Source organism: Xyrauchen texanus, chromosome 28, assembly GCF_025860055.1.
Source record: "Xyrauchen texanus isolate HMW12.3.18 chromosome 28, RBS_HiC_50CHRs, whole genome shotgun sequence".
Classification (NCBI taxonomy): domain Eukaryota; kingdom Metazoa; phylum Chordata; class Actinopteri; order Cypriniformes; family Catostomidae; genus Xyrauchen; species Xyrauchen texanus.
In genome coordinates, this window is record NC_068303.1 from 30,037,506 (window position 1) to 30,052,557 (window position 15,052).

General features: G+C 45.9%; 1 protein-coding gene across 2 annotated transcripts in view; it reads left to right on the plus strand.

Moving 5' to 3' along the window:
* Positions 1 to 15,052, plus strand: part of fam20b (FAM20B glycosaminoglycan xylosylkinase) — a 61,456-nt gene that overhangs the window by 13,558 nt on the left and 32,846 nt on the right. Inside the window, exon 2 of one of the 2 annotated variants that reach the window (XM_052095271.1) lies at positions 11,349 to 11,446. The gene's annotated coding sequence lies outside the window, so the exon portion shown is untranslated. The remainder of the gene's footprint in view (positions 1 to 11,348; positions 11,447 to 15,052) is intronic. The other variant, XM_052095270.1, reaches the window with a different exon arrangement.

Here is a 15,052-nt window from a genome sequence, read left to right on the forward strand (position 1 = left end):
ATGATCGTGTTACCTGGGATCGTGTTAACTGGGGGTGTGCACGTGATCGCGTTAACTGGGGATGTGCTGGTGCACATGAACGTGTTAACTGGGGATGTGCGTGTGGTCGTGTTTACTGGGGATGTGCTCGTGCACATGATCGTGTTAACTGGGATCGTGTTAACTGGGGGTGTGCACATGATCGTGTTAACTGGGGGTGTGCACATGATCGTGTTAACTGGGGATGTGCACATGGTCGTGTTAACTGGGGATGTGCTCGTGCACATGATCGTGTTAACTGGGGATGTGCTCGTGTACATGATCGTGTTAACTGGGATCGTGTTAACTGGGGATGTGCACGTGGTCGTGTTTACAGGGGATGTGCTCCTGCACATGATCGTGTTAACTGGGGATGTGCTCGTGCACATGATCCTGTTAACTGGGGATATGCACATGGTCGTGTTAACTGGGGATGTGCTCGTGCACATGATCCTGTTAACTGGGGATGTGCACATGGTCGTGTTAACTGGGGATGTGCTCGTGCACATGACCCTGTTAACTGAGGATGTGCTCATGCACATGATCCTGTTTACTGGGGATGTGCTCGTGCACATGGTCGTGTTAACTGGGGATGTGCACATGGTCGTGTTAACTGGGGATGTGCTCGTGCACATGACCCTGTTAACTGGGATCGTGTTAACTGGGGGTGTGCACGTGATCGCGTTAATTGGGGGTGTGCACGTGATCGTGTTAACTGGGGATGTGCACTTGATCGTGTTAACTGGGGATGTGCACGTTGTCGTGTTTACTGGGGATGTGAGCGCGCACGTGATTGTGTTAACTGGGGATGTGCACTTGCACATGATCCCAGTTTCACAGGGTAACATCTGTTTTGAATGGGACCTGGCGATTACACTTGTCAAGAGCAGTAAATCTCAAGTGGATATCTTTTATTTGTAGTATTAAAGAATCATAGGCTGATATGAGTGGTGGTGGCGTAGTGGGCTAAAGCACATAACTGTCAGAAGGCCACCAACTTTGTGTCCTTGAGCAAGGCACTTAACTCCAGGTTGCTCTGGGGGGATTGTCCCTGTAATAAGGGCTCTGTAAGTCGCTTTGGATAAAAGCGTCTGCCAAATGCATAAATGTAAATGATATGTATTAACAATATGCCTATACTCTACTCTTTAATTCATTTTATTTAAAACAAATAGCTTGATAAAGTTGATCAAACAATTGTTTGTTTATTTAAAAGGCATGTTGGTCTATTGGTAGTGTGTTTGCTAACTGTGCGAACATGGCAGTGAACAGTATCTGCATTTATCTTGGCTTTATTCTTGGTAACTTGGCAATTCACATTGAACAAATCTAAAAATGCAAGTAAAATTATTCACGCGCACATACCCAGTTAACATGATCCCCAGTTGATCCATAACACCGGTGCTGGAGTCTATATGAATGGCTGATTGTATATCATTACTGCCTGCATGGTCATGATATCCTGCATACAGTCTACTCGATCTCTCCTCGATAAATATTCAGTCACTCACCTAAATGTATTATATATGCTTTCCTGTTCTTGATGAGTTATATGTGGAGGCTTTTTGAATGATAACCTGTCAAAAGTGATGCACATCTGTAGATGTGAATTCCTGCATTCGTTGAATGTAGTGATGGGTCATTGGCGAACGAGTCCGCTCTAAGAGCCGGCTCTTGTAGGTGAACGTTGGTAGCCGGCTCGCATATCAGAAGAGCCGATTCTATTTATAAAAATAAAGAAAAAATTAAGATATGAATAATCAAAAGATTGAAATGTATAGAAATAACTAATTCAGAGAACGAATCGGTTACTAACGTAACCTCGGTTCTCTCTAGATGAGGGAACGAGTATTGCGTAAGCTAGCTTACGCTACGGGAAAGATTCATCTTTTCTGAGATATTGAAGCCAAAAAATTATCCTTAATTTTGTATCCATTGTCAACGCAGTGCGGCGGCTGCAGACCTTGAGCGGGCTAGCTAGCGAGCTCATTGGTTGCTCTGCGGCAACTGCTGCAGCCTATAGACGAGCTTGGGTGAACTTGCATCCAATGAGAGGCGTCCGCGCGCTCACTGCATCAAAGCCCGCCAAAAAGGCCGTGACTAGAGTGCATATAAGCGTAGTTCGTAGGCTGGAACCCTGGTTTTCATTGAATGAAGTGAAAAATCGCCGCTGGCGCTGAAAGCACGTGCCGGTTACGCAATACTGTTCCTCATCTAGAGAGAACCGAGGTTACGTTAGTAACCGATTCGTTCTCTTACGAGAGGTTCTCTCGTATTGTGTAAGCTAGCTTACGCTACGGGAACCCTTTGGCAACGCCGTGTGCGCCAAGCATCCACTGCATGAGCCCCAGGGAATTAAGGGGGACCCGGGGGAGCCCTTGTGAGTGGGGAATTAATATTTGGCCGGCAAGTGTAGTACATAAGCACATAGACAGAGCGGCGGTGCCGGTCTGTGTGGACTGTGTCCCATTAATGCAGCTCACCAGGGGAGCTGTAGCGTATTAAACCGCTAGCAGTTTAGCCTGCAGAGCGGGTACTTCCAGATTGTAAAATCTGACAAAGGTGGAGGGGGAAGCCCAGCCCGCTGCCACACATATGTCGTGAATGGAAATCCCGCTGGACCATGCCCACGAGGAGGCCATGCCTCTAGTGGAGTGAGCCTTAATGCCTAGCGGGCATGGTAGGTCTTTTGACGCGTACGCGGCAGCAATAGCGTCCACTATCCATCTGGACAGTGTCTGTTTCGAGGCGGCAGACCTTTGGTGCGCCCTCGAACTAAACGAAAAGCTGCTCGGAGCTTCTGAAAGATGCGGCGCGCAGTATACAATCTCAGTGCTCTGACTGGGCAAAGGAGATTGGCGTCGCGTCGCTATCAGATGCTGGTAGCACCGACAAGGAAATGATCTGTGCTCTGAAAGGAGTACCGACCACCTTGGGGACGTAGCCTTGTCTAGGCTTTAAAATGACCTTGGAGTCACTTGGTCCAAACTCAAGACACGCAGCACTGACAGATAGCGCGTGAAGGTCTCCCACCCGCTTAACTGATGATAGGGCAGTTAGAAAACGGTTTTAAGTGGGAGGTGTTTCACATCCACGGATTGAAGCGGTTCGAAAGGGGGCTTTCATAGCTTCGAGAACTATAGAAAGGTCCCAGATAGGAACCGATGGGGGCGCGGAGGGTTCATCCTTCTAGCTCCCTGAGGAAGCGGATGACCAGCTCGCTTTTACCCTGTGACTGGCCATGCAGGGGTTCAGCTGAACGCCGCGACGGATGCCACGCACACTTTGAGCGTGGATGGGGATCTGCCCTTATCCAGCAGCTCTTGTAAAAACACGAGCAGCGGCAACACCCCACATGTCCGTGGGTCCAGGTCTCTGTCGGTGCACCATTTTGAAAACACAGACCATTTTGACGCATAGAGTCTTCTCGTGGAGGGGCTGTAGCGTGTATGATGGTGTTTATTACTCCTTCTGGCAAAGCGACGGGTAGTCGCTGATCACCACGCGTGTAGCTCCAGCTCTGGGTGGGGATGCCAGATCGTTCCGCGAGCTTGCGAGAGGAGATCTGCTCTCACTGGGATGGGCCACGGCGCTGTCAGTGACAGCTGCGTAAGCTCCGGAACCTTGTTTGATTCTCCCAGCCGGGCTATGAGGAGCACCGAGTGGCGTGCTTCCTGATCCTCTGCATTACCTGTGGCAATAGCGAGACGGGAGGGAAGGCGAAGCAGGCGGTTGGGCCAGTCCTGGGCCAGCGCGTCCTCGCTCGAGAAAAATATTGGGCAGTGAGTTCTCTTCTGACGCAAAGAGGTCTATCTCTGCTCTGCCGAATATGCGCCATAACGCCTGGACTGTTTGAGCGTGCAGGACCATTCCTCTGGGGAATATTGTCTCTGGACAGTCTGTCTGGGCCGCCGCTCAGGTGGCCTGGCACGCGCGTCGCCCTCAGCGAGCGCAGGTGGCGCTGGGACCAACTCAGTATGCGTTTCGTCAGATGGAAGAGGTTCCTGGATCTGACACCGCCCTGACGGTTTAGATAGGATACCACAGACCTGTTGTCCGAGCGGACCAGGACGTGGTGACCCTGAATGATCGGGAGGAAGCGCACGAGCGCGTACTCGACCGCTATCATTTCCAGACAATTTATGTGAAGGAGCTTTTCCTGAATTGACCGTAGGCCAAAAACCGGAGACCCCTCACAGACCGCGCCCCAACCCGTGTTGGACGCGTCTGTCGAGATGACTTTTCGGCAAGATACAGCTCCCATCATCACTCCCCGCTGATACCACTCGGCCACTGTCCAGGGCTGCAGAGCTGAAATACAGGTCTGAGTCACTCTGATTGGCTGGCAGCCTGTGGCCCAAGCCCGGCGAGACGCCCGGGTGTTTAGCCAATGCTGAAGCGGGCGCATGCGCAGTAAACCCAGTTGAAGTACTGCTGCGGCTGAGGCCATGTAGCCTAGCACTGAAACTTCTTCAGAGGTGTGAGGCTGTTCATCTGAAATGACGCTGCTAGTCGCTGCACACGGCGCCAGCTGTGTAGATAAGCGAGCCGCCATTGCCACTGAGTCTAGTTCTATTCCAAGGAAGGAAATTGTCTGACTGGGCTGTAGTGAGCTCTTGGTCCAATTGACTGCAAGGCCCAAACTGTTCAGATGACTGAGGAGAACTGTCCTGTGAGACAGAAGCTCCGTATGTGATTGTGCCAAAATCAGCCAATCATCCAAATAGTTCAGAATTCGCAAACCCTGACTCACGAGGGGTGCGAAGCCACGGCCCATGCACTTCGTGGAAAGTACGGGGTGCTAAGGACAGGCCGAACGGAAGGACGGTGTATTGATAAACCTGGCCGCCGGCGTAATCTCAAGAATGGCCTGTGACGGGATTTATCTGAATCTGAAAGTATGCATCTTTCAGATCGAGAGAAATAAACCAGTCCCCTGGCGCATACGCGCAGGAGTTTGCTGGTTGTAAGCATTTTGAACGGTCTTTTGCAAGCGCTTTGTTCAAAACCCTGAGATCTAATATTGGTCTGAGGCCACCGCCTTTCTTGGGGACAAGAAAATAACGGCTGTAAAACCCCGACTCAGCTCAGGGAGGCGGCACTCTCTATGGCCCTTTTGCACAGAAGGTTTGCTATTTCTGAACGAAGCATGCACGCTGCTTCCGTGTTCACAGTAGTTTCGAGCCAGCTCTGAAGCGAGGAGGACGGCGATCGAACTGTAGCAAATAGCCCTGTTTTATTGTGCTTAACACCCATTCGGATATCCCTGGAATATCTTCCCACGCTTTGAAGCATAATGTTAGAGGGTGAGTGGCCAAATCGCTCTGATTGCCGCACACAGCAGCTGAACAGAATGTGTGAGCGCTTACTGTGCTTATGCTGGACTGCTCGCAGACAGCATGGACAGGCTGTTCTGTGAGTGACTTCCGATTGAGGTGAATGGGGAAAGAGTCACGCCTGTTAAGTGATAAGCAAGCATAGTCACGGGCACGGGACTTACATACAGAGAAGTGTTTGCTGGCCGTGTGACAGAGCGGGCAGAGAATGGGCGCCGCACATATTCGTGGAGCGCATTTATGGACTCTAACACTCGAGTGGTTCAGTAACCGCTTTTGAGTGTGCTCTGATGGGGACACGGAACGTGTAATGCTTGTGTGTAGAGGTGAACACTGGATTGTGGGCACATTTTCTACACATAAGGCTGGTCGTGTGACAGAGCTGCCAGAGAATGGGCGCCACGACGGATTCGTGGGTGCGCTTATTAACCCTAACACTCGAGTGGTTCAGTAATCGCTTTATGTGAGTGTGCCGTGATAGGGCCACGGATGTGTAATGCTTGTGTGTAGGGTGAACACTGGATTGTGGGCACATTTTCTACACATAAGACATGTTTGCTCTCTGGTATGGACACGGATGTGTAATGCTTGTGTGTAGGGGTGAACACTGGATTGTGGGCACATTTTCTACACATAAGACATGTTTGCTCTCTGGTATGGACACGGATGTGTAATGCTTGTGTGTAGAGGTGAACACTGGGTTGTGGGCACATTTTCTACACATATGGCATGCTTGCTCTTTACCAGATTTATTTGGGTCGCCGTGAAAACGGCGCTTGAGCGCAGGCAAGCGGGCGCTAACACCGGCTTGTTGGCTGCTGAATCTACCACTGTAGTAGCCTGAAGGAAGGGACTGACAGGGGCTAAGCTTTGACGGTGGTCCGCCGCAGCGGACTGATCCGTCGCTTTGTCAACAAAGCTAGGAGGACTTCGGTTGTTCAGGTTTCAGCGCAATTTAGTCCGAGGCCCGCGGGGCGGCGGTCTTTGGCGGCTGTCTGAGCGCTGATCGAGGGCGGCCGCCCTGTCGACGCTGAGAAGTCTGGCTTTGTTGAGCTGGGCGCTGTGAAGAGGCTCGTGCAGGAGGCTCACGTGGGCTGCCTGCTGAGAAGCTAGCGCGACAAGGCAGAAAGAGATTCATGGCTTGTGTGGCTTTTTGACCTCTGAAAACCGGTCAATGATACCACTCACCGCTGAGCCGAAGAGACCGGTTGGAGAGAGCGGTGCGTTGAGGAACGAGAGCTCTGCTTCTCCCATGTCGGCTAGCGTTAGCCACAGATGTCTCTCGGTCACAGTCAGCGCGCCATGCACTTCCCCATAGCTTGGGCTGCAGCTTTGGTAGCTGGAGGGCGAGGTCCAGTAGCACTCGTATGTCTGCAACCGCCTCTGGATGCCTGCTTTCCTCATCCCACTCCCGCAGAAGGTCCGCTTGGAGGATCTGTAGGACGGCCATAGAGTGCAGAGCAGATGCAGCTTGGCTGGCGGCGGAATAGGCGCGCCAACACAGGCGGAAGTTGTTCTGCAGGCCTTAGACGGGAGCACTGGTTTAGACCGCCATCTCGCGGAGGGCGGGCAAAGGTGTGCTGCTACCGCATCCTCGACCGGAGGGATGGAAGCATAGCCCTTCTCAGTGGCGCCGCCCACCGAAGCAAGAGAGGTGGAGATGTGGGATCGGACCCTGGCCGAGAAAGGCGCTGCTCCATGATTTGGAAAGCTCGGCGTGGAGTTCCGCAGGAAGGGAGCGGCCCGGTAGTGGGTGCCAGGCGGCGGCTCTGTAGAAAGCAGCCGCCAAGTCTGTTGGGTGCCTGCTCAAGGGGCGGTGACCACTGAGCCCGAGGCGGTCGACGGCCTGTGTGAGGAGGCGTGTTAGTTCCCCTTCGACTCGGGCGCTGGTCCTGCTGGATTCCTGGGCCGAGGAGGAGGCGTGTGAGCCTGACCACCTCGCTGTCCGAGCCATGATGGAACAGCCCTTATCCTCCGCTTCGTCCGGAGATGGCAGCAGAGCAGCCGCCGGGCGGCAATTGCGCGCCCCGGTGGGCGAGGAGGGTGAAGGCGATGCTCGAGGGATGGGCTCCGGCGAGGCAATCGCTTCTACCACTGTTTCCGCAGCCTTTGAGAGCGGGCGCTTTTTCTGCGCTGCTGAACGGAAGGCGCGCGGCGGCTTCGGTCCTAAGCGCCGAAGTCGAGCCCGCAGGGTCGACATCGGCAGCTCCTCGCAGAGATCGCATCCGCCTTCGTCGAGGGCGAGCTCTGCATGCCCCAGTCCCAGGCAGAGAGCGCAGATGATGTGGCGGTCTCCGGTGCTGAGAGGAGCGTGCACAAGTGGAGCGAGGCATCTTAAAAAAGACACTCGTACTCTTTTGTGAAGTTCTTTAAGAACTGGCTTGCTTTTAAAAAGGATACGTCGCTGGATGGCGTAGCTCGCAGGACGGCTGAAGGTGGCGAAGACGGCCGGCTTCTTCGAGCGCTGTCCACGCTTGCTTGATGCCCCTCGAACGGCGACGCGGCTTCCGGTTCAGTTATGCGAAGAGCTTCGCTGAAGAGATGAAAATCAGGGTTCCAGCCTACGAACTACGCTTATATGCACTCTAGTCACACCCTTTTTGGCGGGCTTTGATGCAGTGAGCGCCGGACGCCTCTCATTGGATGCGAAGTTCGCCCAAGCTCGTCTATAGGCTGCAGCAGTTGCCGCAGAGCAACCAGTGAGCTCGCTAGCTAGCCCGGCTCAAGGTCTGCAGCTGCCGCGACTGCGCTGACAATGGATACAAAATTAAGGATAATTTTTTGGCTTCAATATCTCAGAAAAGATGAATCTTTCCCGTAGCGTAAGCTAGCTTACGCAATACGAGAGAACCTCTCGTAAGAGAACTAAAAAATAAATAAAATAATATAGGCCTAAATTCTCAAGTGCACACACATTCTGACTGTCTGCTCAGACAAACAGCCTCACCTGTTGTTCCTGTCAATCAGACACACAGTGTCAACCAATGAACCAAAGATGCATGAGAGAGGGCGGAGCCAACGTATTCAGACGTTGTTCAGATTGTATTCATTTTGAATTGTTACATTTATATGCACTTTGTTTATATTAATTAAAAAAGTTATAATTGAAATGCACATGTGAAATAGCATCCTTCATTTTACATTTATTTCAATTTGTGGGATGCAGCAGTTTTGCAAATTGATAATTATTTTTCTTTGATATGGTGTAATATTCTATTATGCTGTTCAGACTTTATTAGTTTTGAATGGTTAGATTTATTTGCTCTTTGTTTATATACAATAAAAAGTTATACTTCAAATGCAAATGTTTAATAGCATTCTTTTTCATAACAAACCAATGCATTTTACATTACAGTTACATTGTTTTTAAGGTAGAGTATGATTTCATTTAATAATTTAATTTGAATTGTTTTAACACTAATTATAGTCAAACTATGGCAAATTGTTTGACTTTAAAAAATACAAAACATATATTATAAAATATATAAAATACTTCCGTTTGGGAGGTAAAAGAGACGACTCTTTTTGGTGAGCTGAGCCGAACGAGCCCATCACTAGTTGAATGACTAGCCAAGTTCATAAACGCAGGGCTGTTCTAACATGGGATAATAGACACTTTGTGTTTGCCTACTCTTTTCTGTCAAGAATTTTTCCTGTATTTGCAAGATGGGTGTTGCCAAGAAGCCCACTTATTTGACCTGCTGTGGCCCATGTTTGGACAATGACTTTGGGATTGGGGCCCAGTTGCAATTAGGACGGGGCGATTGGATGATGTAATCTGATATCGACGATGTCTTACAAAGATGCTGCTGCCGATTGCGAACAGACGATGATCGACAATATCGGGAAATGGAAAAACCATGGATCTGGGAAGTCGCCAAATATATTAAACAGTAGCCCAGGGTGTGAAACTAGCACCCACCAAGCACAAATTGTGACGAGTATGAATCCAGTTCACAAGCTCCTCGTCCAAATGTATCTCGTGTGGGTAATTTTTCTCATCTACCCGCAACATGCGGATGACCTGTAAGACATCTCAGAGTCACACATGACAAGAAATGCTGTTAGTCACAAAGACACACACTTGAAGAAACACACTTTATTATATTTTTAAGAACAGACAAAAGAAAAGCAGTCAATAGCTGTTTCGAGCAACAATTTTTATGCTTTTTTTTAGGATATCGAATAAAATCTGCTAGAAACCAAGATGCGAATAAAATCTCCAATTCGCATGGAAAACGTATATGCTCACTTGAGGTGGATAATTTTTTTGTTCGATAAGAAGAAATGAGTATAAACTATGATGGAAACACATTTACTGAATAAACTCTTATTGAATTTAACATATAAATTCAATAAGCGTTTGAATAAATCTCTGTAATTTGTGCTGATATGTACTGTAGCCTCCTTTTTTTTTTTGTTGGGAGCATTATAACTCAGTTGTCATTCTAATCCCTCCTTGAAAGTGAGTTAGTTTTTCACTGTACTGTATCATTTGTCATTAACCACATACATAGTTTTGGGCTAATAAAATGATGCCGTGCCGCCATTCAGAGTTAGTTTGATTCATATATTGATATAACGTTCATCTTGTTTAATGATATGATCAATTTAGCATTGCTGCAGGTTATATAAAATGCTCTCCCCGGCTGAATGTGCATTTTTAGAGGCAAAAGAACTGATTCCTTGTCAAATTTGTATGATATCTTAGTTTTATTGGCAGGATAATACCCCTAACGTATTGCGGTCCACCTCTAACGTTAGAGCAGCGGCAGCAGTAGCAACGCCCACCAGTAATGCAGATTGCAAAGTCTAGCGACATGCCGCCCACAGTGTGAACGGGGATTTTCGAGATCCTTGGCTCATACTCATGCGCTCTGTTTGTAGCAGATTAAGAGTGCTTATTCACTTCATACAGACTACATATTTATTTAATTAAATAGCAGCCATTTAATCCCTTTGAGTCATGTAACGACTGGCTTTTCTGGATGTGAAACGAACAGAAACAGAAAGGGCTTTCACTGTAATACTACTACTAATTCTAATGATAATAAATCAATTGTAATTGTATAATATTTAAGCTATATTTCTCACGTATTATGCTCTGTTATGCTGCACTTTAATTGACAAAAATAACTTGAATGTTATTCTGAATAACACCACCTCATTTGAAAAAATAAAATAAATAAAACAATATTGTGTTGAGAATGTAGTGTTCTATTTTCATTTGATTAAAGTTTTAATTCATTTATGTAAGCACCATTTTGATGCTAAATTGAAATAAACTGTTGAAATAGATTTCAGGAAAAAAATAAAACAAATAAACGGGTATCAGTATCGGCGAGTACTGAAAAGGAAGTATCGGTACTCGTTCTCAAAATATGGTACGAGGACATCCCTATTGAGCCAGCTCTTTTTATTAAATCAAAAAAACTTGTGAATCAGTTAGGTCTGACTGAATTAATTGATTCACTTCAAATAAATCAAGATCTGTCACTGTGTTATGTGTATTTAAAGCTCATGAGACTCATGAGAGTTACTTACTGGTCGTTCATGTGACAAATTGTAGTTAAAAATACAGATTTTGTTTTGTTGTAATAAGTGAATAATCTGAAAAATAATTCTAAATGGACTATCTGGCAATTAAATATTTCATACATCATAAAACAATACAATTCTTTAAAACAGTTAATTTTTACTGTATTGTTTTCATTTTTCTCTCTCACATGTCTGTAAAGTCCACTTTAATAAAGTGCAAATAAATAAATAAAAGAAATTGGCCGGTAAGAAATGACTGGTATATTTTTTCATCTAGCTGTCACCTTGGTTGTTGGGCTAAAAAGTAAATTTCGGACCCTGGTGTGATATTGTTACTATATACCTACAAATTTTAATAATTGCATAGAAGTATGCATTGGCATGTTAGTTTATATTTAATTATTGATGCACCTAATGATTTGTATTTTTATTGTTTTTCTTTTCATCCATCTCAAGGTGATCAAGACTGCAGAGAGAACCATGAGAAGAGGAGTCAACGTGATCACACCGCCTTGAGGAGACACACCTGAACAGACAGGTGGCAGCCCCGCCCTGTACATAACTCCAGGCTTTGCTCTAAATCATATATTAGGAGGATTTGTGTTGGCTTATGTGTGAGAGTTTGTCCAAGTAAATGTGAAAAGCATTCATTCAGACATAACCGTGTGTGTCTTATACAGTTTTGGGTAACGTTACTTTAAAGAGTAACTCGTGTGAATATTTCGTTACTCCTTAAAAAATTAACTTAATTAAAAAGTTATTTTTATATGAAAAGTAAAGTATTACTTTAGCATTATTTTTGCATTACTTTTTTCTCACAACCACTTTCTCTTCTGCTATGCTATGTATTCCATACAAATAAGCCATGTATTGCATACAAGAGACATTACAGGTCATGTTAGCTACTGTACAACACTTGTCAAAACAAAATAGTAAACAAACAGATATTTAAAAAGTAGGTCTTCATGTCATATTTATAATAAAGAATCAATAACATGAATATACATGATTTGGTTTTCCATCAACATGGCAGCCAATATGAATATTGAAGAATAGCCACTGTCTTACCTAAAGCAGCAAAGTCCAACACTTGAACCTGCATCATATATCTCATCATATGTGGTGCCCACTGATCCAGAGTCAGCTTTTCTCATCCTATTCCCCTATATTACAGGAAGCTGTAACACAGAGCAGTTCAGCAGCATAAGTCAGTGAATTGAGCGAGTATTTCACCCTGTCTATCATGACGTGGCCAGTGGAAGACTGGTCTAATAATCCCTCTGCCTAAACGTGTTTACTGATTTTTTTAATGCAGTGTGTATTAACACATTTACTCCTGAACTTGCGCAATACAGGGACAATAGATGTGTAAAAAAATATTGCATTACTGTACTCGTAAGTAATCTGATTATGTAACATGCATTACTTTTATTGCGTTACCCCTAACACTGTTAACTTATGAGGATCTCCTGCATCAGTGAGTGCTGTTATCTGAAGTGATCTTTTGTCTGTCAGAATAAAGTCTGCATGCATTGTTTCAAGGCAGTCTTACAGCATAAATCACAGCGCTGGTTCATGATCAGACCTATTCTGGATCAAATTTTGCGCTCTGTTAAAATGAACACCAAGAGACCTCTTCTTACTTAAATTGTCTCAGACTTTGTTAGAGCTAGGTTCCGAAAACCGGTTCTTCTGCCAATTGTTATATTCTTTGCAATGCGGAAAGAACACTGTACCAAAATTAGGACTGGGTAAAAATATTCATTTTCCATTGCATCAAGATCTTCATTTGAATGATCTCGATAGCGATTCTTAAATCCCAAGATCAATCTTTAACTCTTAATTGGCAACTTTCTAAAATACGAGTAAATCAATGACCTATGTGACGGGTAAAAATTTTGCACTATGCAACTTAAAATGCTTGTAATTAAATGAACATGTTATTCTATTCACGCATAGCACAGGTGGGGTAAAGAAGCTCTCACTTCAAATTCACTTAAATTGGCCACCACAAGTTACTATACTTATCTTAAACAACCCTATGACACCAGATTTTTGTAGACAAGAGGAGATGAGAGCATATTTGGAATGAGGCACTCATTCTCCCTCTACTTCAAGAGCTGAACTCTGTAGGAAACACTGATGTGAACAATAATATATATATACAGTATCTCACAAAAGTGAGTACACCCCTCACATTTTTGTAAATATTTAATTATATCTTTTCATGGGACAACATTGAAGAAATGACACTTTGCTACAATGTAAAGTAGTGAGTGTACAGCTTGTATAACAGTGTAATACAATTAGCCATCAAAATAACCCCTCAAAATAACTCAATACACAGCCATTAATGTCTAAACCGCTGGCAACAAAAGTGAGTACACCCCTAAGTGAAAATGTCCAAATTGGGCCCAAAGTGTCAATATTTTGTGTGGCCACCATTATTTTCCAGCCCTGCTTTAACCCTCTTGGGCATGGAGTTCACCAGAGCTTCACAGGTGGCCACTGGAGTCCTCTTACACTCCTCCATCACGGAGCTGGTGGGGGTTAGAGAACTTGTGCTCCTCCACCTTCCATTTGAGGATGCCCCACAGATGCTCAATAGGGTTTAGGTCTGGAGACATGCTTGGCCAGTCCATCACTTTCACCCTCAGCTTCTTTAGCAAGGCAGTAGTCATCTTGTAGGTATGTTTGGGGTCATTATCATGCTGGAATACTGCCCTGTGGCCCAGTCTCCGAAGAGAGGGGATCATGCTCTGCTTCGGTATGTTACAGTACATGTTGTCATTCATGGTTCCCTCAATGAACTGTAGCTCCCCAGTGCCGGCAGCACTCATGCAGCCCCAGACCATGACACTCCCACCACCATGCTTGACTGTAGGCAAGACACACTTGTCTTTGTACTCCTCACCTGGTTGTCACCACACATGCTTAACACCATCTGAGCCAAATAAGTTTATCTTGGTCTCATCAGACCACAGGACATGGTTCCAGTAATCCATGTCCTTAGTCTGCTTGTCTTCAGCAATCTGTTTGTGGGCTTTCTTGTGCATCATCTTTAGAAGAGTCTTCCTTCTGGGACGACAGCCATGCAGACCAATTTGATGCAGTGTGCGGCGTATGGTCTGAGCACTGCCAGGCTGACCTCCCACCCCTTCAACCTCTGCAGCAATGCTGGCAGCACTCATACGTCTATTTCCCAAAGACAACCTCTGGATATGACACGGAGCACGTGCACTCAACTTCTTTGGTCGATCATGGTGAGGCCTGTTCTGAGTGGAACCTGTCCTGTTAAACCGCTGTATGGTCTTGGCCACCGTGCAGCAGCTCAGTGTCAGGGTCTTGGCAATCTTCTTATAGCCTAGGCCATCTTTAAGTTGTTAGGGGTATAACAGTTATGACCCGGACCAGATATGGAGAAAGAAAACCAGGAGTCGAGAAATTCAATTAAAGAATCAAAATTTACTGAAGAATAGTCTGCAGTGAAATTGGTAGAGCCAGCGACAAAGTCTCACGAGGAGATCGAAAACTAACTCGTACCTTACACAAAATCTTACATCAATTATACCATTTGCAAGGACGTACATTACATTATTTTATTCCTGATTGGCTAAAAGAACATAAAGTCACAACATATAGATAGTTAAATGGCCTATCAACATTAATCAGCGCACTTGTCGTCCGCGCCCGAGATTTACGTCTGAAGTGACCTCGCAGATGGTCGCGGGGCATCTTCGAGTCGGCCTGGTGTGCATCCCTGGTTCAGAACCTAGGTAGAAACACGCACACACAAAACACTGACGAACGACAGTCCTTCTCTGGGCACAAGAGAGACAGAGCACACATTATCAGGCCATTTGAACCAAAACAGAGAGATAAAATATTCACCCCTCGGGCAGAGGAGAGGGTTGAAATAACATACATTTCTTCCCTAAAGAAATAACATACATTTCTTCCCTAAAGAAATAATAAGAGAAAATCACAGTTCTACTATTCAGGTAGTATTGCATAGGACTTTAAACCATATAATTAGTCATGGAAAGGTAACAATCAAACACAGAATACATCTGGAACACGTTTAACGCATTCCCCCTGACCCCCTCCCCTGAGAGGCTGGAGAGCGTCACAAATAAGCTTATCCCCCAAAAGACCTTCAG